The sequence below is a fragment of the Siniperca chuatsi genome, linkage group LG24 (genome assembly GCF_020085105.1).
Source record: "Siniperca chuatsi isolate FFG_IHB_CAS linkage group LG24, ASM2008510v1, whole genome shotgun sequence".
NCBI lineage: Eukaryota > Metazoa > Chordata > Actinopteri > Centrarchiformes > Sinipercidae > Siniperca > Siniperca chuatsi.
In genome coordinates, this window is record NC_058065.1 from 12,350,558 (window position 1) to 12,377,024 (window position 26,467).

General features: G+C 37.7%; 1 long non-coding RNA gene across 1 annotated transcript; it reads left to right on the top strand.

Annotated features, from left to right (window-relative positions):
- The first annotated feature begins 15,478 nt into the window (after positions 1 to 15,478).
- Positions 15,479 to 20,418, top strand: LOC122872392. Its single transcript, XR_006377096.1, has 2 exons — positions 15,479 to 16,504; positions 16,626 to 20,418. It is a non-coding gene; the product is annotated as an uncharacterized LOC122872392 (long non-coding RNA).
- The last annotated feature ends 6,049 nt before the right edge of the window (positions 20,419 to 26,467 follow it).

Genomic DNA, 26,467 nt, shown 5'->3' on the forward strand with positions numbered 1-26,467 from the left:
AAGTAAAATAGGTTAGAGGTGAACAACTTTACTTACTCCTGACTTGTTGACTCTCATCTCCTCTTCTGACTGGTGGTAGGCCACTGAAACACCTCAGTATTCAAGGAGCTGAGTGTAAGGATGGATGGTATAGAAAGTACACTGGTATGAATTTGCCCTATGGTATGATTTTTGACTATACTATGCTGAAAAAAGTTGCCCAAGATTCATAGCAGGATTCGTCGTCACCAGCCAGCGAATCATCTGGAAAACATGAGAGCCCATACTGCTTTGTTTGGCAACAAAGAAATGGCTGAAGGCACTGCACATAACGAAGAGGAGGAGGAGTTGGTAAAAAAAAGTCCATTGCAACTTCCATTACATGGACATGGTTCGGGTTTAAAAAGTCAGACAACAAGCAGAAAACACTAATCTGCAAATTATGTCAGACGACAGTGGTTGAAGGGGGTGGTAATACAAGCAATATTTTCTATCACTCAAATAAAAACATGTTCTGGAATATGAGGAAAGCAAAAGACAGCATCGTTCACAAACATCAAGTGAATCTTCGAGCAGTGGTGGGAAGCATGAAAAGTGCTTTTCAGAAATGGAAGTTACTAAAAAACGGTTTTGTATTTTTTTATATTTATTATTGCAGTTTTGCGCAATAAATGTTCTTAAAATACCAATGTACTATGTGAAATATGTCGGATTAAATATGTGAAATATGTACAGTTAAGAGAACAGTAATAGCTGCCATGCAGTTGCCATACCAGCTCTTTATCCCTCCAGAACCATTTATATTGTAATTTTAAGAAAAACTAATATGTGTATATCCGTGATATATTCAGTTACCATCCGTGCTTCAAATTATACAGTGATTTTAGGCCATACCGCCCAGCCATAGCTGAGTGTGATCAATAGATCAAGCCTTGTTTCAGTATGTCTGATTGCTGTTTCACAATGTCATTGGTTTCATGTTCACTATGATGTTTTCACAGTTGGGTGTGCAGCCAGAATATGTGGGATTCTTTCTGTCATCATGTCACAGACCCTATCCTTGGGAAAGCAGTATATTTTGATATTCTTAATGCTTATGCCTTTTACATCTTTAACAGCAAAATCACCCACAATCAGTGTTTGAGGCCCAGTCATTAGCTGTAGCCTTTTGCTTTCAGAATAACTCTCCTTACCCTGCTATGTGAGGATGAGAGGTTTTCCAGGTCATCTAACGGAGATCCAGGGTCCTGCAGCAGCAGTGCAAATCTGTTTTCAAGTTCTACACTTGGTTGTTGGGGAGGTTTGTTGCTAGTTCTCTTCTACGCAGCTGTGTCCTACTAAGCACAGGAGTTGATGAGGCACTCTGTCTGAATGGTAGTGCAGGCCAGCCAGTGGCGTCACAAATCTGAGGGCGCATGGGTTCTGGCTATCACTCGTCCTCCCATTTCCCAGGGAAATTATTTATTCTTAGGCTCTGCACCAAGAGAGTTTCAGAGAGGACTACTATTTGCAGATTTATTGCCTGACAGGCTGCCCTCCTGTTTCTTAGTAGTCTTGTTGGTGCTTATTAGCCATGTGTTAACAATCTCTTGTTGTCCACTGTTTTGAGTCCATGGTAAAGGGGTGTCATTCCCACACAGTCCATTCACTTCCACATTCACTTCTAACTGGTGGATTTTGGTTTCAAGCACTGCAAGTTTTTGTATAAGTTTGTGGAAGTCATCCGTGGAGGGGGGCATCTTGCTAACTAACTAGCTCCAGTCACCGTGGTTCAGGCAAAAGGCTTGGGCTGTTGATAGGTGTGTAATACTGAAACAGGAATAAAAGTGTTCAAAAGTGTGTTCATAGTCCCAGTGATTTCAAAGTATCCAGGAGCGAGTGTCCATAATTTCTAGCAGAAAAAACATATCAGCAGAAGGATATAAGCAGAGAGAAGAGCAAGCAACAAGTGTATGCACTCTAATAAAGCAGGGCATTTGTTTATTGTCAAATAGGATTAAAAAAGAGAACAATCTTGAACTTCCCCTTTAGCCATTTCCAAACACTGCCAGGGACTCTGACTTAGTAATCGAAATGAAGTGCCAGACAGAATGAGTCATAGACTGTCAATTAGATAAATTGTCAAAGCATTTGCTCAGTGGGTTCCCAGTCCACACTTATTATCAAATCACCTCAGGTTGGTGTAGTGTCATTTTCCACACAAATCATCTTGACAGAGCAGATAATTGAGATAACTGGGATTAATATTCATACAGCACTTTGCCACCCTGGTATAAGACTATAGCACATATTAACACCTACAGTATGTAGATAATCACTGACAGGTCCTTCAGAGGAGATTCAGTGTACGCTGACACTGTGGACACGCACCCATCAGTCCATCTGTCTGTCTGAGTGCCTGTCTGGCTGTCAGTCTAGTTACAAAACACTGCAGTGCTTAAAACTGTAGGGTCAACAGTATCCCGAGGAAGACAAGGACATAGATTATGACAGAGATTTGGCAACAGCTGCCCTCTTGGATTAACAAAAATAGTGGGAGGAAAAAAATAGATTCATGGGCCATAATCCAACAAACACCAAGCTACTTTTTTTCAGATCATAAGTGCTTTGTTTTCACTTTCTGCTTGTTATTTTTAGCATTGTTAAATCTGAGTCAGCAGCTACTTCCTCAAACAAAACTTCTCTTGAATGATGCCACCTATCAATCTGACGTTGATCTAGAAAAATGAAATTTCCAAAGCATATGCAGTGTTGCTTTTGTGGCAGGTGTTAAAGAAAGATTGACCTGTAAATAGTTAGTGTGTTGATGCTCTGCTGCTCATCGTGTAACTATTTACAGGTGTGTGATCTGGATAGCAAGAGTGGGCAAACAATACTTCAGTAAAACCGTGATAAGATTACCTTGGAGTGGTTTTCCTGCATAACACCTGAGCATCTTGATGATAAGCCTTGCTGTATGCATTCAATATCTGTTAAAAATACTGTATTATATATAGGCATGGATAATATTGAACGGTATGTATGAAGACTGTATGAAAGATCCTTTTTTCAACACTTGCATCCTGACACATATGTCCTTTGTGCATCACTGCACAACTGACTCTCTAAATCCAAATTCAGATATTTCCAACCTCTCTGCTGGATATAACTGCCAGTTCCATCTCGTTTCTTTATGCGGTATCATATTAATTTCAGCAAGACCTGCAAATCCACTCTACCATTGCATAATTCATGGAGCCCCTCTGACAAAATTCCCTTTCATGTGGGCAATGCGCCCTGAACGAAAATCCTTGGAAACCTGGATAAGCCCAAATGGCTTATACCTGATGGCGATGCCCAGCTGTGCTCAGGTAAACTGTCATTCTGTCTTGCAAAATAAGGTCAGAACTAAATAGTGTGCTATGTGATGTCATCAGCTACTAGAGAGCAGGTGACACTCAAAAAGGTTTTTGACAAAAAAGAGAAGGGATTGCTAACTGTTAAGGCCATCTGGTGAGGGATTCCATGCACTCATAAACGTATGTTTCTCAGCAGCATCTTGTCTTTTAGGCTGTTTCCCTTCTGCATTTGCTTGAGATTAGAAATGTATTATTGCACCGAAGCTATATAAGATAATGTATATCTTTACATTGTAATATTGCCATTTAAATCTCTGGACATATATGAAATGAAACTCTTGTCGTGAATTGCTTCACTAGTGGGCAGGTTTTTTATTTGATGGATTGAATGGACCCCTGCCAGAGAAGTCATTAAAGTTATCCATAATGGCAGTATTATTAACCATACCTTAAAGCTGGATTGAAATAAAAGTGGGAAATCAGGGACTGCTATTATTAAAAAGACAGAATAAATATAAAAACAAAATTCATGTTTTATATTAAATTTATGTTATAAATGTGTTTTTTTTTAATCCAATCCAAGTTTTCAGCACTGCTTTGCCTCATAACCATGCAGCATACATCCACATCAGCGGGCTCCTTAATTAGCAGCTGTGTTAGCTGTTATATATCATCAGTCTGTGATGTTCGGTACATTTCGTGGTAGAATACAGATGTACAGTGATGTATCCACTTAACCTCAACATGTCTCATGCTCTTCACTTAGTGATTTTATTAACCTGCCAACAAAATGAGCACAGTGCCACCTGTTAGACAGTCTGGATTTCAGTAGCATTAAATATGGCTGACTGGTGACACACTGGTCCCTGGTTTAATTACAGAGAGCAACTCTGACAACCGCAAAGAACACGGCAGAACTTGCAGAGGGTCTGGAACAACAATATGAAAGTGAAAGTTTTTCCAGTAAAGAAAAGTTCAATGCTACACCATTTAAGGTGGTATTATATGGTTATGTTATGTGGTATGTTGGAACCCTCCATGTGGCTTTAGCCATGCTATCACACACTGTAGGTCCTGCAAGACCTTGACAGGAAAGCATAATGCAATCTTTACTCAAGATGCAACATGGCTCTTGCATTGCACCATGGTCCGAGGCTACTGCAAGTGGTGAAATTGGTCCCTTCGTCTCTTCATCAATTAATTTCTCCTTGATTTTTGTAATAAATTTATTATCTTTTTTTTCACCAAGTCCACTGTAGCTATGCTGGAAATGGTGTTGCATAATCTATGTTTGGCCGTTATCTATTGGAAGCCTATGCCAGCAGCACTTAGGGACTCTGTAAACACCAACAAGTTCTCCAAATTAATGGACAAAATACGTTGTGTAGTTGCCCTCTAGAACTACATAGGCGTTTACTGATCTTATAACCCTGTCGACAGGATGACATCAGCTTCCAAAACAGTTATATAGCTATGGTTAAGGTTTGGTTAGGTTAAGGCATAAAAGTCGATTTATTTAGCTGGTCTAAAAAACTAGTATACGTGGACATAAGCCATTAGTGTTTTATCTCCAAGTGTTCAACACATTGAATAATTGAATAATCTGCTTCAAGGCTATGTTGTTATTTGGATCTCTTCTGTGTGTGTGTTTACATGGCTATTATGAGCATACAGGTTCGACCAAACGGCTCCACCAACCACCAACAGCTAAGTGTCTCATTAGCTGGAAATACCAGCAGTCAGCCTTTTACACACACCCTCTGAACTGATGCCTGGGACAATCACATTCCTCCCTCACTTCCCCCTCTTTTGAACTCTTGCTTTATGTCTCTCGCTCTTTACATCCCTCTCCCCTAGCGTCAGCTATTTCAACACAACCTCTGATTTGGGCCAGAATGTTTCCTGCCAAATGGCCAATCCCAAAGTGCTGTCTGTTGGATTAATACCTGAGCTCGCTAATTTATAATTGCTCCATTGTGGCATTTGTATACCGAACTGATGCTGACAGGTTGGATCCTCTCTGTGTCTATCTCTCTCTCTCTCTCTCTGCCTAATCATGATGCCCTTCTCTGCACACCATCACTTTCTTTTTCCCTGAAGAAACTATAAAAACTCAATGTGAATTCACCAGAGTGTCTGTAAAATTCCAACACCTTCTGAGACAAAGATAAGAGAACAGCTTGTGAGTTTGATCATTTTTCTCTCGGAGAAGTCCATCTTAGCAAAACATGTCTTTGGTTTACTTATTTCTTTAATAAGGCTTGAGGGAGACGATTTTTTCTTTGAGAGGTGGTTGAATAGAATCTAATAAATCTACTCAAGTCTAATCAGAATGCAGGGCATTTACAAAAGGCATTTATCTCATGGGGCAGGCAAATTCAAAGTTAAATTAGGGAATATGACATTTATTTGAAGGAATTTGCATTGTGCTTCATTGCCATTCCCACCACTTTCTAACAAGCAGTCTTAAGTGATTCTGTATTAATGCAAGGCATTTAAATGGAATTGGGATGAACCAGTATGGCTGTTCTCCTATGAAAGGGTACATGATGGGGCAGAGTGGTGCTAAAGCCAAGACTCCTAACCTGTTGGTTGGGATCTTTTATTCATGAGGAACTAGCTTTAAAAAAACTCCATATTTTATTCATTTTATATGGTGATTCCATTTTTAATTAATGTTAATGACAGACAAAGATAGGCAGACGGTCTTATGAATTTCAATTGGTTTGGCCAATGCGTATATGAGTATACTTAAGACTTTATGTCACTTACATATGGGCAAGCAAACCAAGTAGATGTTGAACCCATTTGACATGCAGTGTTTGTGTGTTGTGTTTTGTTTTGTTGGGGGTTTTTTTGCTGGACAGTGTGTTTATTTGCTTCAAAGACTTGCATGTTCTGTACAGCGCTTTAGGTTGTTTATGCTCTGCAACTCAAAGTCTGAGTAAATCCTACAGAAATGTTCCAGAGGACATAAAAGGGACAATAAACATATCACAAGCACAGCAGTTTACACACACAGCAACATATGGAAGTGACATATTGAGCCGTATAATGTCAGGGAACAAAACTAGAAAGTGATCCTAGAAACCAATTTTCTCATCAAAGACACTGTAGTACAAAAAAGTGCCTAATGGAGTATATATATAACTTCAAAGCCACATTCATGACAACTGTATCTTAAAGCAGGCCACGCTGTGTGCCATCTGAGACTCTTAGACATTGCATGCACAGTAATGGGGCCATAGCAGTGCTGATTATGCTCTCAAAAAGCTTTCCCTGGTTATAAATTAAGGATGCAAATGCAAACATGGCCAGCTGGCCTAAAGTGATCATAGCACACTGGTCAACAAGACCCTGAGCAGCTGCCCTCTCCTCCTACACCTAATGCTGGGAGGAATCCATGCTGTGTCAGCACAACAAAAGGGAAGGACTGAATGTAGGCAGGTCACATGTTGCAACATCACATGGTGTCAGAGCCTGTTCTGGATAACAAAAGCAACCTAGTGATACTAAAACCTTAAGCATATAAAGGGACCAGTAGCAAATATTTTTACTAAAAAATGCACTGCAGAGGAAGTCACGAATTTAGACTAAGCAAATAGAAACCTTTCTTCTAACAAGCCGTGAGAGCACTCAAGGTTCACCAAGGATGACTCAAATTGATTTCCAGGTTGTGTGCAATTTACTTACCTCACACAGAATACCGTTCATAAACCAAGATTTATGACAATATTTCTGACATATCGGAGTTGTCTATTGATTCAATCTTGCCTGTTCTGGCCCACGACTGGATGTTGAATGATGTCAAAGACATTTTTAAACCTGCTACACATTTATTTAACTTCACCCAAGTACTACAAAAATAACTTTCAAGAGTACACAAGTGAAGTAGTATATGTCAGAGGTTTTCTGTGAGGAAGGGAGCGTTGAACGACACACCATATACAAATGCAGCGACTAGGATGTGATCCCTCACTGGCTTCCCACCGATGAACACTTGATTTTGCTTGGAGTGCACAAGCAGGAGTTGTGTACACAATGTATACACTATCTTGCCTTGTTCACATCCACCTTTGGACCCAGGCGTGACTTACATTCAACTGCATTTGGCATTTAAAATTATTTGGACTTACATGAAGTTGACTACAGCCCTGAACATCATATGACTTCTGACTAATGAAATCTTTTAAAATCCCAAAAATTCAAACACCTCTTGAAAAGTGTGAAGTTGTGGAACATGACTGCTGTGATTTAGCAGGGTCATGGCACACACCTGCAGGCAATAGCACTTTCTCTCACACTCCCTTTGTCTCTTTCTCTCTCTCTCTCTCACACACACACACACACACACACACACACACACCTCATGCAAACAATATTGCTGCCAGTGCAGAAAGCACTTCCTTTTGTTCAAATTACAAAGAGACATAGGGGGGAAACGAATCAGCTCTTGTAATAAACAAAATGAGAGGCTTGTGTGAGTAGTAGTATATTCCGGTTTCCCTCAAAGTGTGAGAAAAGAATATTCTTCATAATCGTCTCTTGTTGGGCCTCGCCTCACCACATGTGTGAGAATTTTGCTTTTCTTATTGTAAGAAGTAACGGACCACCCTGTCCTGTTTTACTGTACGTTTTCGTGCTTAGCATGTTCCACTGTGTATCGGTACCACGCTGTTGGACCATTTAACTGTGTTATTTTAGCCACTGTGGAAGCTCACCTCATTTACACTAAATTCAACAAGTGAATATGCATGATGCAATTTGTCACATTTAATTCTCCTGTTAGGATTAATGATTAGGCTTGTGCAGTCAGATGATGTGCATATTTCTATCATTTGAAAGCAAGCCAAGTAGAGGAATGCTCAATCTAAATCATCAATGGCAGAAAAGACTTCAAAAGAATGTTGCAGAACATGGTTACAGAACATAATAATGCTTTGATGAATATTACAAGCATAAAGTGATCAAAAAAGGCAAGTGTTGTAGTTCAATCAGCAAAACCAATGATGAAGCCTCAACTGTGTACACCTTCAATGCTGAGAAGCTACAGGCCTCTAGTCACAAAAAAAAATGTACAGTGATGAAGACTACAAGACAAATATACTTGACATATTTTTCTCCAATGTTTTCTTATTGCAACAGGCACAAAAAGAATACAACAGTTTTCAAAATAAAAATATCCAAAATGCTATGATTACATCAGTTAACACAATTTTTGTCTCACTGTTTTCCACTATAATAATTTTACTATTGCAATTTCTGTTTACTCCGTACCCATGGTATCTATTTCATATCTTCTGGAAGAGGGATCCCTCCTCTGTTGCTCTTCATGACTTTTCTTCCATTTTTCCTTAAATGGGTTTTTGAAGGAAGTTTTTCCTCATCTGAATCGAGGGTGTAAGGACAGAGGGCGTCATATGCTGTACAGAAAGCCATTTAGCATTGGTCCAACCTTCTTAGACAGACACCATTCAAAGAAGATACCAGTCCTTCTTGGTGAAATAGAAATTAGCAGAACCTATGAAAATAAGTCTACCTTACTGCCTAAGCTCAGTTCAAGAAATACTTCTTAGATCTTACAGTCCTTGGCTTGACCCAAGTCAACCCCAACTTGCAATGTGTTCAAGCCCATATAAACACAAAAGGATTAGAAAACCTGCTACAACTGTGGGTGACTGCATAATGTATAACAGCATTAAATAAACCTATGTTTTACAAAACAAAGTACTTCATAATGGCAGCTATTATTTTTGTGAACACAAAATCAGAGGAAAACAAACACCCCAGAGACCATGATTCACAAGAGACTTTTAAAGGCAATAGATGACCAGAAAACCAGCATTAAGGGATATAAAAAAGATAGAAGACACTTAAAGTGTTTACACATCACTTTTTTAAAGCCTGACTTTTTCTATGTTTTAGCTTTTCCTAACAAAGTTCTTGATCTAAGGCTGTGTTAAGACCGACATTAGCAATGTAGAAAAAGCCCTTTATTCATTTCAATGAGACCACTATGTTGGACCAGTGCACAGGTCACATGGAAAACACAGAATCATCGGCAAAAAGTTGACAGTGGTTCAACTTTTGCCACAGCACCTATCACATACATTCAAGCATACATTCCTGCTAGATTACTTAACATGAACATTATAATTATATTGTTTTTATACACTGCTATTTTTAGTCTGAACTCCCACTACTGGATACTAGAGAGTAGGATGTGTTTCTTAGATTCCATCATTCAATCACTTCAGAGAATACGATAAAACAAAGGAATGTGATTATTATGGCATTTGTGCTCTGTGTGCTCTTTGTGCAATGTTAGAAATTAGTTTTGACAAATTTGATTTTGGCATTATGATGGTTTTATTCCTTAATCACAGTTCTGGCTCAGTCATGGGGAGAAATTTCATGATTGAGGTTTAGTGAAGCATATTAAACCAAATGTGCACACATTCAGATAATCTTCCAGACTAAGATTCCTTCCTCATATAGACGTCTAACGGCTATTGACAGGGGCAGACCAGCTGAACTCTGGGGCCAGCCATCTGAATCATGCTGAAAAGGTCAGGGGTTTGATACATAAACACAAATGGGAGGCTCTCAGCTGGAGATGGAGAGCCTGGAGCTTTGGAGTGCAGGCTGCTGATGTGCACTTGAAATGAAGCATTTAACCCGCAGGTGCCGTGCCGGAGTTGACCCTGCCGTTAGATGTCCATGTGGACACGAATATATTATATAAATATATTCGTATATATATATATATATATATATATATATATATATATATATATATATATATATATATATATATATATATATATATATATATATATATATATATATATATATATATATATATATATATAGAGGATTTGCATTTCTGAATGCGAGTTTGAGCTTAATTGTAATATCAATGAATTTCAGGTAAAAAGAACCCCTCAGGAGCTTGCTCACAGTCCTCTAGGTTTAAGCAAAGATTACCCTTTCCAGACCAAACAGTCAATACTGCATATCACTGTGCACTCTTTGCAACCCACTGAATACCTCCTGAATACAAATATGTACCATATGCACCATAATCTAGGATGAGCTGTCTATTCAGGTCATTACTGCATAATCCTTATTAGATAAATGTAATCTTTATTTAACCAGGACACATGACTGGGAAAACATGTATTTGCTACGACAGCTTTGGCGTGCAGTTGCAGAGAGGAGGGAAGGACAAACACAAACTCCCCTCTGGGAGCTGCCCAGTACAACCACAGTCTTGCACTGAGCAGCTCCACTGGTGTAGCTCAGGGGTTGTGCATCATTCTCAAGCAGTGCTTCTTTACTACTCTCCCCATCTAATCCAGATTCTGCCTGCTGGTCTAAAGCAACTGCCCTCAGGTCAGGACTCTGCAGTTATCAGCTATAACTGGAAGGGATTTTCGTCATGATCTTTTTCCTTTAATGTCTGGTATATAAATCAAAATTAAATTACTGTTTAATAGAAAGTAATATAATGAATTATAAAGGAAGTAAATAGAAATTAACCTGCAACTGCAATCACACAGACATAAACATAAGGATACACAATGTATGCATACACACACACACACACACACAAACACAGTTCTACACAGGAGTGTTAAATGGGAGGAAAGCCCACAGGGAGCCTGTTGAAGCAAATTAGCTTTATACGTAAGTCTATCAGCACTCAACACTAATATGCAGCAATACAATTGGATCATTGGTGCAATTATCTCTGTGACTGTCAGCTGTGTTTTGTGTTCAGGGCAGTCGCATTACTCCAAACTGAAAGGCTGTATGTCTCAATTAAGACATACAAAACATGTGAGGTAATGTAACTACCAGCTGCATTCATTGCACAACTTCCATTTGTTGAATACTGCCTTCATTATGAATTCCCTCTTTACTTCTGATGTCAAATATCCTTTTGAACAAAATCTCTCCTTATAAAATCAGAGCAAAAGAAGCAAATTATATTAGTTTTGAGGGATATTAGATAATGTAGCTCCTGGCTGACAATAATAACACCTTCCTCTATATTTTGGAGATCTTGAAAAATGATTGTCAGAGTCCCAGAATTGTTATAGTGCATAGGATTTTGAAAACTAGTTTTATTTATGCTCCTTTGCTTTTTATGCTGGCAAACATACAGTGCAGATGAACAACATTTTACACACATTAAAATGATGGGTGGTAAAAAAGCGACATAAAAATTTAGTTACATGAATACTGGTAGTTGTCTCAATTCATGTTTTCTTGTGGAAGCAGTGAAGACAGATGAAATGAGTGAGACGACATTGATTGTAGACGGCAGAAGATTTTCATGGCCTGTTTACTTCAAAACCAACCAAGATCTGATAAGGATATTGTTTTAACATATAAACAAGACTACAGCCGTGCTAGCAGCTCTGTGAGGCTGTACTTTTTTACAACGGTGCTTTGAGCTACATGCAACATCAACATGCTAACATGCTCACAGTGACGATGCGAACATGTTTAGCAGGTATAATATTTACCAGGTTCACTGTATTATTTTAGTGTGTTAGCATGCTAATTAGCTTTAAACACAACATACAGCTGAGGGTGATTTAGTTGGAAATTTGGTTTAACTTAAATTTCCATTTGCTAGTGGAGCTAGAGGAAATTTCAGGGGATCACAAAGTCATTATACTTGATCCTGAGGTGGACATGAATGTGTGTACAAAATTTCATGGCAATCCATCATCCAATAGCTTTCGATACATTTCAGTAAAAATCTAAAATATCAACCTCATGGTGGGGCTAGGACAAAAGTCAGGGGAGCACCAATGTCAGGAGGCGTTGGTTGCTAGACTACATTCAAATGATTATTGAATGTATGCACCAAGATAAAGTTTACATGGCACTATAAGAACTAATTAGATCTGGTAAAGGATTACAAATTGAAATTTAAACTGTGAATCAAAACCTATCCTCCATCCTTCTGTGTCTGTGTTTCACTCCTGTGCCACAGAGGGCTGTATACCACCAAACCCTCAAATCTAAGCTTTAACATATAAAACCTCCCATCTCTGAACTTGTTGAAGGTAATTAGTAATGGATTCTCTTTTGTGTTTGCCTGTGTAATCTTTCCCACTCAACATCAGCTAGCCTGCTGGGCCACCATAGGGTTTCCATTGACGAGAAGGTCCTGACCAATTGATTCCCCAGCTTTCACTCTGAGGCTTTGATCAGCAGAGGCACCCCACCACTACTATTACCAACCTTTTTAATTGTGACTTTGTCTTAATTTGACCTTTAACAAACAACTGAATCACAAAAAAATTCACATTGGGTGTTACATCCATGTAGGCAGACACAGATGAAGCATTAGCACTGAAAGACACCACAAAAGAAATATCACTAGAGTCTGTTTTGACTGAAGAAATGGTGTCTTTATGAAAGCTGCTGTCATGAATGAGAACTGGATAATGGGTCCTGAGGTGAAATAAGTGAAAATACATACACTAAAGCAAAACTGTAGGATAGAAAACATTTATGTTAATTGGATAATATCCCTTGGATTTCTCCTTTCCTGACTATTTTTGTTAATTTAAGAAGGCAGCTGTTGCCAAATCTCTTATCATGCTGCTGTATTTCAGGACACCCTCTGGATATTGTTGACCCTACAGTTTTTAAGCACTGCAGTATTTTTAATTCCCCTCTTTTAATGCAGTAATTTCTAGTATATATCTCTCCAAAATTACTATGTATTGACTGAAAGAATGATCTGTGTTTGTCCCAATATAACCTCCAATATTTAACAAAAGTTCTTGTGTTCTCCATCATGCTCTTGCTTTGCATTATCTTAACCCAGTGTGTCACTTTTCCTTGTCATTCAGAGCTCAGTTGGATTTAATTCTCATCATCTAAAGAGGGACTGATATACACCTGAGATTCAAGGTGAATACAATTAAGTGTAAAGAATTAGATGGTAGGATTGAAAAATCAACAGTAGTTTGGCTCCTGAGAATCAAATGGAAGGTCACTGGATTAAAAACCTATCCCATCCACTCACTAAAATCTATTCATCACTGAATAAAGTCTGTGTACCACTTATAGATTCACCTTTCGCCTTTGATGAAACAGAAAGAATGGCTCCTTTTACTTTCTGCATGCTGTACTGTATGCCAGAATGACTCAAAAGCCACATAAGTGAAATGTCCTTGATTCTAAGGTTCTTGTGTACAGCTTTCTTTTTTGTATGCCTACATACACTCCCACTCCTTATCTTGACTTTCAAACCACCAACTGCAGAGTCAGGGGGTGCATTTGGTTCCACATTAGCACATTGTCCTCCTTTGATGTCTTCCCTCCAGTGAGACCCCTAGTCATGAAATTTGTTACATCGACGAAGTGAGTCCTTCTGTTCTTCAGCGAGGGATCAACACAAGTTTACATTGAATGACCCTCACAACAAGACAAAACAAACAAAGTTGTATTTATATTCAGTGTTACTTACCAACATGGATTGTGTGTATCCTTGAGGCCTTACAAACGTGTTTAACAATTTTTTTTGTCATAAAACATTAGTAATTTGTGCATTATAAACGTCCATGTTTACTAGTTTGCAGTCTTCTTCTTCATCTCCTTTGCTGGAGCATTTTGTTACATTTCTTTGCACGTTACCAGCGCCAGATGTCAAGGATTCAAGGTTTTTTATTTGTCATTATACAATAAGATTGCACAGTGAAATGCAGCTGTTGCCCCCTCCCTCCTACACACACACAGATATTCAGATAATTAAATTAGAATAGAATAGAAACAATAAAATAGGCCATAAAATAGAACAAACTATATAGCACTAAAGGAAGAAATAAAAAAGAAAACAAAATTATATTTACAAAGATTATAAACAGTTATACATATATATGTATATACATACAAAAAAATATGTGTAATATCAATGGAATAGCGTGAAATCTGCATTGGGGTGTCTGCATGCCCACAAACGTAATACAAACAAAGCAGGGGCCCACTCATACAAATATTGCCCCATAGTGCTACTAGTGGTCAAAAACTCCACAGGGTACCTTTAAATTTAATTGTCAACTTACACTGGAAGTCAGGTTTCCTTGCTGTAGCACCTACTTCAGCATCTGAAATGCGCAACCTTGAATTGCAGTGAATTTTTGGATACACTATATTCTGGAAGGAAGCCTTTATACTTTTGTTGGAGAAAACTAGGTCAATATATCAAATTTTGACCTTTTTTGGTTTGTAAATTCACTCCGTTAGTTGAAGTATTTCACTTGGAATCAGGGGCAGGTTAAGGCCCTGTGGCAAAAATGTTTCTCCCACTCTTTGTGCATCACACATGTATTATTTAATATTTAATCATCTTTTTTTTTGTGTTACAGATATAAATATAATTATTTCTCTTAAGAGTTATTAGATGCAACTAAAAAAACAGAATAGTGGAAACACAAATGAAATTCTGTGTGTGCATTCTGCAGCATCATATTATTCTCTCACTTTGAAATTGTGTTAACATGACAACCCAGTCTCGACAGTGCGGCACAATCAAAAGAGAGTAAAAGTGAGAAAACGACAAAAAAAGTAAGCCAGGAGAGAGAGAGAAATGGAAAGAGTCACAGATAAAGTGGAAAAGCAAAAAGAGAGGGGGGAAAGAGATGGTAGAGAGTGGCAAAAAAACTGCAGTCCCACTCCGGGGACTGTTTGGAGTCTAAAGTAGTTCAGTCTCTTTGAACACAAGCCAACAGGAATCTGTGCCGCAAAAGTGATTCCTTTTTAAAGCAAAGGGGAGATTCCTTGTCACCTTTCTGGTCTCATCCTCGCGCGCTTGAGGTTTAAATGTTCCTTAAAAGCCATTTTTGAGAGACGAGTGAACTCTTCAAGTACCATTTAACTTGGATTAACTGTAACAGTGTCTCAGAGGTGTCATGGGGGGACTGCTGAGCCACTCTGAAGCTTTTAAAACCACTGTAATGATAAACACGTGTATGCCATCTAGGTATCTTTTTAATATCTTTACAAATCTATTTACAGTTTCTTTTTTGACACCTCATTAACAGTAGAGAGAGGTACCTATAGATGTTGTTAACAATGCATTAACTGGATGGGAAAATAGAAATTTTTACACAAACATTATGACAAAACCACCTTTCAAAAGCATATGTTAGATTTAACTTGTGCTGTCGTCAAAACCAACTAAGAAATAAACACATTTCTGCCCTTTATGCCAGAAAAATCTCTGCAGGAATCCAAATATATTAGAAAACAGGGCAGTGGTTATAGTCCATAAATAGAGCAGTATGGGGCTTTGTATTATAGCATCTTCTTTTGATTTGACACCAGCTGTGGTAGCTGTTTGATGTGAGCGGAGACGCCGTCTGTATCCTCACAAATTAGGACACATTTGCAGGAATGGATGTGTCATTACGCCACAACGGCTCCATTTTATTTGATCGAATTTAAATTAGGTGGGATGTGTATTTGTGCAAGAACATGCCACAATTAACTGCTATTGAAAATGCAAGCCTGTCTTTTTCTGGCACCTGGTCTGACAGCAACACTAAACTCCAGTCAGACAGGAAAACTGGTTTGTCTGGTTGCATTTGGTTTGCTTTTACTTCATTTTCCATTTAAGGACTTTAAGGACAGTTTACACCATTATCACCTTTATTAGCTTATTTAGTGTAGTGAGATCACGTAACTACCAGCACAGCTTCACCCAACTTCTGCCTGACTTGATGTCTAATCAGTCAGTAACTGAAAACAATTAAATTAGATTAGCTGTGTTTTGTCGTTGTCCCTGCAAAGAGCACATTGTTTACCTGTAACGCCTCCGCTGAAGCACCTTTTGTCGGCATTTTTGTCTTAACAGGAGCTCTGTCACTTTATTGACAGGGGAATGTAGAGTGTCCTGGATTTCTGTTGCACCAGTCTACTTAATCTTGTCACCCTATATGGTGTCGGGATATTAGTCCTACTTTGGTCCGTCTTCACACAGAAAATCTGAGACACAATGTAATTTTTGTACAGAAGATGGGATTTTTTTGTGAGAGCAGACAATATCATGGCAACAACCCTGGAGATTCAGTGAAGATGTTAGAAGAGTGTCAGGATAAAGGTGAAGAACTCCAGTGGTTCATATTGGACTGGATTTCCTTCACCTTGCAGATGTTCTGGTAATAAAGCAGCAATTATTCAAGTTAATACTTAGCCTTTGTAATGATTGCTGTTTTCCCAACAGTCATTGTGCTTTCCTCATTTTCCTTCTTTCTTTCTCTTATTACTTTGTTCCTTTAGACTTGATTCGGTATCACAAGTCAACATGACTACAAGCAAGTCATTCTGCCCAAGGATTACCAATGTAAGCTGTCACGCTCAGCTGCACCACAGATGCGCCTTTGCTTTGCTAAACCGTTTTTATAATTGCATTTTTTATTTATGGAATTTCTGACTATTATTGAGCAGTAAATGGAACATGGTTATAGCTCTGTATACACCCTGTCGATCAATTGTGAAGCAGAAAAACTGAAATGTTGTGATTACCTACTCTGAATCTGCTCTGCTTGTGTGATTTACCGTTGGGGGAGAAATGAGGCATACCCTGACTAAGTGTCTTCTTTATACCTATAATTGCAAAAACTTAATTTAAGAATTGTTACAGTATGAGATCGGATTTCTTTGCTTCACACACCTGATTAGTGAACCACAAAACTGGACATGATGACTGTAATGCATTTGATTTGACAATAGCTTGTAAACAGCACTCCAAATAGTTAGCTATAGAGCTTTCCACCTTTTATTACTTTCTTGCTAAAGTATTGCAACATCCCCAAGAGAACATTTTAAAGTACTCACTTTTCAACCATTTTGAAGTTGCAAGGAATGGTTTAGTGGCTGAGGTCGGAGATATGAACACTAGATTAGGATTTTAGAAACATTTTACTCTATACTAATTAGTTCCACTGTTGGACATTTGAGAAGCAATTGTCCAAGTGACTTCCTGAATTTATCCCACATTAGTTCTGCAGAAAACAGCTATAAAAATAGCTATTTGAGATTAAAAAAGAGAGAGAGAATTAAAATTTAAACAAGACTAAGAGTCTGCAGCCACACTAGCAGCTCTGTGAGTCTAAGTTTTCGCTTACACCTACAATATGAGTTGACCATGACAGCTTCACTGTTCACAGGAACTGAGAGTTTTCCAGGAAGTTAAAGGTCCAATTATGGGGGCTTTAAGAAAGTGTTTCTACTGCTGAACAATTAGCACCCAGTCTGCAGATCAATGCAGCTTATTGTCCATACCTCCACGATCTGACATTATAAAGATCACAAATCGCTGTCCACAGCACAGCCTTACACAAACTAATTGTACATTCAATAGTAATTCAAAGCAAGCTAAGATTGAGCAGTTTTCAAAGAAATTGGTGGAACAAACCAAGGCTGAAATGTCTGAATATCGGAAGACGTGTTGAGATAAAGGCCTCCACTGGTAATTGTATGCTACGTCATTAGCCAACTTCATAAGCCTTATAAGTGAACATGAAGGCTCTACAGCTTCAAGTTTGTGCACAAATGCTTCTATTTGTGACCAATGGGGAAAGAAAGAATCCAAAACAAAGTATAGATGTGTGTGTTCAGTGATGCATACTAAAGGTAGCCACTGCACAGCTTTCAAAGAGGACTCAACAACACCAATGGAGACTACAGTTTGTACCACTGATTCTCCCACTGTGGATCGAAGAGCTTCTAAACAGCAGCATGCCCTGCAGGTTAGCTTGATGAGCAGACATTAGTGAGGTATTCAAGATTGCACCATGTCACAGTCAGATATAATGAGCTACATTGCCCGCAGAGCTTTGTGTCTCTCTGTCATGGCATGCAGATATATTTAGCATATTAAGTTATGGATAACGGACGCATTGAGAATGTTAATAGGATGCTGATAATATTGGTCTGTGGGCTTAAGGGACTGGCTTTGCATTATTTCAGATGAGAAGCACCTAATGAAACTAGCTTATAGGTCACTCAAGCTAACAACTGGTACATTAGCAGACATGTCTGTAATAAGAGCAGAACAGAGAGGACGGAATGGTGGTTTTAGACAGACAAAGCTAAAAAGCTGGAAAAATAAATTAAACATTTAACTTTGTTAAAATCATCGACGTTTCAACTTCCAATACCAAGTGCGGCAGTGGACGCAGATTTCTCTTAGAATATGGAAAGTAAACCTCAAGAACATGCTTTATATTTTCCAGAAGGACCTATGAAAGAAATGCTGAATGAGAGATTGCATTGAGTTACAGAAGCTGGTGGAACAGAAGCTGACCCGCATGTGACATCAGGACTTTGGCTCTCTATAACAGCACAACTCCTACAGGTAAAGAAAGTGGGGGGAATTCAGCTGTAATGCTCACTGGGAAAAGAGTCAAAAGGGATCATTTTCCTTGGCTGTAGATGGAGTACATTAGCATACACTTACAAGCTGTTGCCTCCTTTCCATAAGGACACATTACTGACACAGTGTCCTTGTTAGGCTAACATGGTAACCTTGGTTTGTACAAATTAATATTTTAGTCAGTTAGGTAAGAGAAAGTGCTTTAGTGATTTTACTACAACTAAAACGTCTTTGAGAGTAAATGTCTGCTATGAAGAGGACATGGTTGGGCTTCTTCATTATCAGTTGAGTTGAAATGGAAATCAAAGGCACAGTGAACATTTACAGTACAGCTTGAATCATTTCTGAAGTTTCTTTAATAGAGTATTATCTTAAGAAAACTATTTTATAAAGTTAGACTTTAAGAAATCCAGATAGAATAGACTCAACCTTGGTAGAGGATTCAGTAATGTACAACCCCGCTGTATACTGATAGTTGTTAAAGTGAGGTTTCACTTTAGTAGAGTGTTGTGGTTTTTCGCCAGGTGCATCATGTTCTTAACAGTTACAGTAATATAATCTAGTCTTGGAATTCAGTGTCAACACCCACATTCAGGATTTTTTTTTTTTTGCTTCCCTGCTGCCAACGCTGATAAGGAAAAACAGGTAATATTTCCTCCTGGGGCTTTGCAGGTAGAATACAGAAGGATCAAATATCACCTAACCTTACCTCGGTTTTCAGAGCTTAACATTCTTGCACCAGTGTTCACCCTCATTTTCTACCAGATGTTATATGTTTTTCTTATGTCTTTTAATCTTTTTAGGCTGGTATAATTCAGGCGTTCTTGTTGTTCCTATTGGTAAAGTATACACTCACTAGCTAGTTTCATGCACCACAAACAGGATTTTATATTTTTTTCACTTTTGTTTTGCCCTGACCCAAGCCTTCCAGGGACTTCCATTTGCTTCAGTTAATGGCAGCAAAACTCTGTTTCATCTGTGATGACTAAGCTGGTCTGAACATGGCAGGTGAACATAGCAGCCTTCATAATGGGCACCCATGCTGTTTAATAAAATAGTTCATTCTCAGCCTACACAACATTTTCAGTCTTGATCTACAGTGACTCTTTAACTCTAAAAACATAATTAACCCCCACACACACACACACACACACACACACACACACACTTTAGTGTATAAATATTCATTTCTGTGATATATTCATTTTTTTACTCATTAAGTCCATCATGAAATGAGGTTTTCAAAATAAGAGTTATGGACCATATTGGACATTGTCCCTATATGACATGTGAATGTAAATTTCTACTAAATTTATGGAATGAAGAAGCTCCTTTATAAGGCTCTACTTCATGTCTTTTCAGGTTTTCACAGCTAGTCATGAGATTTGAACAGGAAACCCTCCGGACGCATGCTTAATTGTTAGCATTCAGAAATCAAATCCCCTTAGTAACTGGCAGCATTACAACAAACCAATAAAATATCAACCTATATAAGAGTGGATGTTCTTCCTTCTTAAAAAGATTAAAAGATATTCTACTTTCTGTATTGCTATTGTGTTATAACTTTGGTCTCTACAAAAAGTATACTCCATTGTTTGCTACAATGCAAAAAAAGTTATATCATAATACAGAATCAATAGTCATCCTCAATGGCAGGGTGTTTAAGTAATACGGGTGAGATTGAGGAAACCATAGTGTATGGGGCGGAAAGAGAAAGGCACACTTAGAGATAGAGGATGTTTTTATGATGATGCCAGCATTTCAACAATTCCATCACTCTGGAAAAAATTAACTTGACATTTCTAGGACTGCACAAATTGAAACATCAACGGTGTTCGGCCTCCTGCGAAGCAAAGAACAGGCGACAGCGTCGATGGGGCGATGTCATTTGTTTATACAGAGACTCTCAGCAAGCTAAAGGTCATGTGTTTTTGAATCAACATTACAAAATGGATTTATGGGCCTGGGTGCAGTTATCCACAGCACACCCCGGTTTTTCACATTTGCAGAATACACTGTAGTCAGGTCCTACTGACAAAAAAAGCCTGTGCAAGTCAGTTATAGGGCAAGCAAAACAAACACCATCAATTTCTATTTTGTCTTTGTTTTTATCCATATTAATGCTATATGCAGCACTATATTTCCATTTTCTGACATCTTCTCAAGGAGATGTGTATTGCATATCATATAGGTTTTGCTGCTGTGTTTGCACAGTGATTGATATTCATATAGTGCATGTTGTATTTTGAGGTTAAACACAGCTTTGGATGAGTCTCCTTGCAGTCTCCTTTGCCTGTGTATTGGCTTAACTAAGCCAATATATTAATGAGAAATACTGCAAAAACATGACTTGAAAAATGCCATGTAATTTATCCATGCATCCATATTTATTTATTGATTTATTTCGTTTCTATCTGGTTTTGTTGGTTGCTTGGTGACATAGCAACAGATTGCATTTTACCTATACCTCATACCTCATTGTTTCCGGTCCTAACTCCTGGGGCCTCATTGACAGAGAGATTTTTTTTCCTTTTAGCCCTCAGATCTCTACTAATTAGTTGCACACATCAAAATGTTTCTGTGGCATTGTTTGGAGTCCCTTTTTCCTTGTTAGATGCAAAATGTATATAGTGGTATTTTGTACTTTTCACTTCATACACAGAGCATGATTTATTTATAGTAAAATAACTATTTATATTTCATGTACCAACAAGCTGAGAAAACCAGTTGAAAGTGCTAGTGTGGGGCTCTCACACATTATCTCACCTTTTTTTTTTAAGAAATTTGTTAAACTTTGAATCATTAATATTTTTATTGAGTTGCAATGGCATACATAGAGATGGGATAAAATCACTTTACAAGTAAATGTGTGTCTTATAGTTTTATTTCTTACATTTTTCTGCTGTATTTGTGTATATAAAATGTGAAACAACATTTTACTTTGTATTTGCGCCTGTGACATTTTTCTTGTATTTTGGGTTCTGGCAGCTTTATACTTTGAAGTTTGTGCTGAAAAAGGAAACCATCAATTTAAAAGGTGCTAAACAAAGACAAAAATGGATGCATAGAAAATGACCGAAAATGAACCTACTCTCCGGGCCCACATAAACTGTTTTTTGTGTGCCATGAGTATGATATGGAAGCCCTGAAAGGCAAGTGAGAGTTAGAGTGTAAACCTGTTCTAGACTTAGAAATTGGATCATCAGATTTTTTTTTCTCACTTGTCTCTCAGGGTTTCTGTAATATTCAGTCAGAATGTCTGAAAACAGTAAAGGTCAAATCAGGAGTGTTTTTAGAGCTTAGATGATTTGCATTTCCTTTTGTCTATTGTAATCTTTTCTTGCCTGTTTTGTTACAGTGCATTGAGGGTGTCATGCCTTGTATACAGTATGGCTATGCACAGAGGTTTTCAATTTGTCCACAGTAGATCTTCAAAGAAGAAAAGAAAGAAAAACCACATCAAGTCCTGCACATTTTGAGCCACCTAACACTGCAAAGGAAAAGAAAATGCATTTTCTTGCAGTTTGTACATGTTTGCAGTTTACTGCCCTAAAGGTTGGATAAGCAGGGTTGTGCCCACAAGGTCAGCAGTTCAAATCCCCAGAGCAGCTGTAAAAAAAAATCTGGAGAGAGAAAGTGAGCGAGTGAGTAATTCTCACCTCCCCAGTGGTCTCGCTAAGTGCTTTCTGTCAAGGCTTAAGCCCTGAATGTTTTGAGCTTAGCCCCGAATAGCTTTTGATCAGGGAGTTTAAATAACTTTTACATAATTCTCACCATTTCACCTCTCACTGTCCCTGTCCCTTTATGAGCACTGCCTACTGAGGTTTACTCTGCACAAAACTGTAGGTAATGTTCACATCAGCAGCCTGGCTATAGGAGCTTTATAATCACCTTTGACTGCGTCAGAGGACATACCAGGGTTCAAACAGTTGATATGTCAGTGTATGTAGTGGTTTTGCCAGTCATCATTTGCTATATCTGAAGGAAAATGATCCATATATATTTTAATCAGTGCAATATCTGGGTCAGAGGAAGCAAGATAAAGTCAGTGTTCAGCCTAAAGTACCTTAGCAAAAACACTGGAAACAGTGGGAAACAGATCACTTATCAAAAGTAAAAAAAATATGACTTCATGCATCCTTCCTTCCTTGTTAATTTTAAAACTCTATTTGTCTTAATCAAGCCATGTAACATGGTTGGATCTATATTTTTGTGAATGACTATTTATCAATCTGCTTAGTACCATTTAGTGGACAAGGGTGAAGAGCATTAGCAATGTGGCATAATTTGAAATTAGGAAACTAGATTAAATCAATAATAAAGGGTCAGTTCGACTAAATAGAAGAAAATGTAGTATGTCCCCCCCCCCTTTAAAATTATGCGAACATATAATTGATCCAGTCTGTTTAAAACGTAGTTGGTCGAAAGCAATTAGGGAGTTGGCTATTTTTGCAGGGTGGTGTTTTTTAGGTTGGCCTCCTTGTCAGCCTTTTAAAAATTCTTTGTTGCATGACTCAATTTAGATTGCCATTGTCAATTTAGATTTTTTAAGTGAAATATGTTACGTTTGATAGTCAGAAACAATATTATAGTATTTTGACAGTGCTATTTGTTTTGTCTATTTGGTCCTTCAGCCCTGTGAAGAAGCTATAATTTCCTATAATAGCCTATTGTTCTTATAATATTACAGTAGTATTAACATGTCTGTGCGTGTCTCATTACCTCACAATCTTTCTGGACCAGTTAGAAATTGAATTAATTTGGTCAATTAGCTGTATTTATAATTTACTATATTAAAACCTTGTGATCGTCTGGTTTGAACTAAAATCCTGTAGCTTCACACACTGCGCAATGCCAGTACTAAGTTTATCTAAACTTATGACTTTGTGCTTAAGAAATGGTATTTTAAAAGCCCGACCTATAAAATCCAAGTTTTCTTCTGTAGTCTGGAGGTGAATCTTGCACTGGGGCCCATCATTACTAGCTGACACCACTGGTTACAGGTGTTAAAGTGAAATCAGACAAAGCAGAATTGAACTAATGCTACGAGCCATCAAATACTGACTTCTGGACTTAGTACAAAGCATTTCCACCCTTATGAATCTCCTCAGTGGCTTACAGCAGAAGACAGTGGTGTGTATGTGGATAGATGTGTTGCTAAGAATGCTCAGCAGGAAGCATTACCCAAATAAGGACCAAGTAAAGATAATTACAAGGTTTAAAAATGTTTCTCTCGATTGGAACATCACATGTACTCATCATTGCTTCATGAGCTGGTATGTATACATTAGTTCACTCAATCTCACGTTCATCCTTGGATATTGCACATTAAGCATATGTCAGGCCTGGGTAAAGTATAATTTCAGACATGACATATCGATTTTTATCTGTTTCAGACATTTCCTGATTTACTGCATGTCAGTAGAGCAGGAACATTCATCAATATTTTGTGCATGCATTTTTTACGACAGCGGGCAGGGCCGGACCAAGATTATTCAAAGTCATGAATCATTCATATTATATGCATATTTTTATATGAGATTCATTACTGTGTAGAGTCTGTGATATTTGCTTGTGAGCTTTTTGTCTTAATTTTGACAGCAAACCTTGAGAATAAATGTCATGTATAATTTGTATAATCATGTATAATAATGGCATATACCTCAAAACTCATGTGATGCCATGCAATTTAAATGGTGTCATATTTTACGTGTCAAATATACATAAATATTGAGGTTAGGGTTTGCTTTGGAGGAAACATCAAGGTTAAAGTTAAGACAGGATAATCTTCACATTGGTATTTCTAGACAATTCAAACTCTCCTTACCAGCACTGAAAGGAAACTTCAAAGACGAGATTATTATTTTTGGATCATTTGGTTTTATTTAAACCCATAGATATTATGACAAAGCAGGCTCGCAGGCATATTCTGTTTTTTGAACATCCCCAAAAGGACATTCCCGTCACTGAATTATATAACAAATCTTTGTTGTCATCGTCATCATCATCATGGCAGGCCACTGCTGCCCCAGAGAAAATTTTGAAACCTCTGAAATTTAGTCAGACATATTCTGGGTTAGAGCGCCACAAATAGAGCTTTTTTGCATTGGCTGGAGGGGAGGGCTATGGGCAAATTTCTTAGGTTAATGACTTTGTGAATTATTCATGTTCAGGTCTAAGTGAAATGGGGGAGTCTGAGTAATCTGGCTGACAGTGGTAGTCAGTTTATGCCCTCGAAACTAAAAATCTCTGCTACCTGATGTAAAACAGGGAACACGGCTTCTTTTACTTCTCTATATAGTATTCCAGTTTTCTTCTCCTGTTGATAGACAGCGGGAAGTTATCATGTTTTGTTTTGTTTTTTTACAATGTTGAATCAAAAGGGGATTTAATGTGGCATTTTTGACATTGATCAACAGAAAAAGAAAACTGATCTCTAGAAAGTTAAATTAATTACAAATGTAAAATAAAAATATTTTTGCATAAGTACATATTTCTATTTTTAATATGACACACGTAAATCACAACTGGTGCAGGCAGTTGGTTTTAAAGGTCACATAATTAGTTAAATGAAGATCACCTGTGTGTAGTTAAAGGGTTTCAGTTGATTGTAGTATAAATACACCTGTATCTGGAAGGTCCAACTTCTGTCTCCGACCTTAACCAAGGGTTTATTATTGTAACCATGCAACCAATGGTGGTCTCTTAATCTTAACAAAGTAGTCATTTAAACCACAAAAGAAAACTCAAGTAATTGACTCAACTTAGCTAAAAATAGAGATTGTGATTTGATTGAAAAAAAATGCTCAATTTGGGCTGAGGAAAATAAACAGCCAAACAAATTGGAGTTATCTTGAGAAAATGTGCAGTTACCAGTAAGCTGCCCATCAACCTGAGTCAGTTGTAACACATTGAGAGTGCATGAAAAACTAGTTAGCAAGCGAGCAGAGAAGGTGGTTAGCTAAAAGTGAAGGATAAATGGTTCAATATGGAGAAATAGTTGAAATAGTCACTTAAAAAGTATTGGCCAACAGTTAAAATAGTTAGCTAAAAGTAATTGATAAACAGTTATAAATAAACAGGTATAAATAAACAGTTATAGTTAGCTTAAAGTCATGAATAAGGTTTAACAGTTTAAATAGTTAGCTTAAATTTAAGCTAACAAACCATTTATCCATTACTTAAATAATGGATAAACAGTTGAAATAATTAGCTGAAAGTAACCTAATGGATACATGGTTGGACCATGTCGGTTATATGAAACCATATTGTAACATTATCTGCTTTTATATAATTAATAGCGTTATATAATGTCCATTTTATAACCCACTCATGTCAAGAACATGTTTGAATGCTGCATATGAAGGGGTACTTGATCTGACAGTGCTGTAGGGGTAAGTCAGACAAAAGAGGTTGGGAGCCACTGCTATAAAGCACTGTTACACTGTGTAACTTTAAAAATGAACTAGAAAAATATTGTTCCTCATTGGAATTTTTTGCTTCATCTGACTGAAGTGGCTTTTAATGGCTCATTTTCAGTGGAGTCCCCCTTTCTTACAATGCCTGATTTAATTAGAGCCATAGGAGTCAATTTCCTGAAATATGAATATAATTGGTTTTGTAGAGGTTTTTGGTTGGTGCTGAATTTCATTTGAATATCGAGCGTGATTCCTACTCTACTCATTCATCACACACAACATTACCGCCACTGATAAAAAAATATATATATTTCACTTAGTACTGT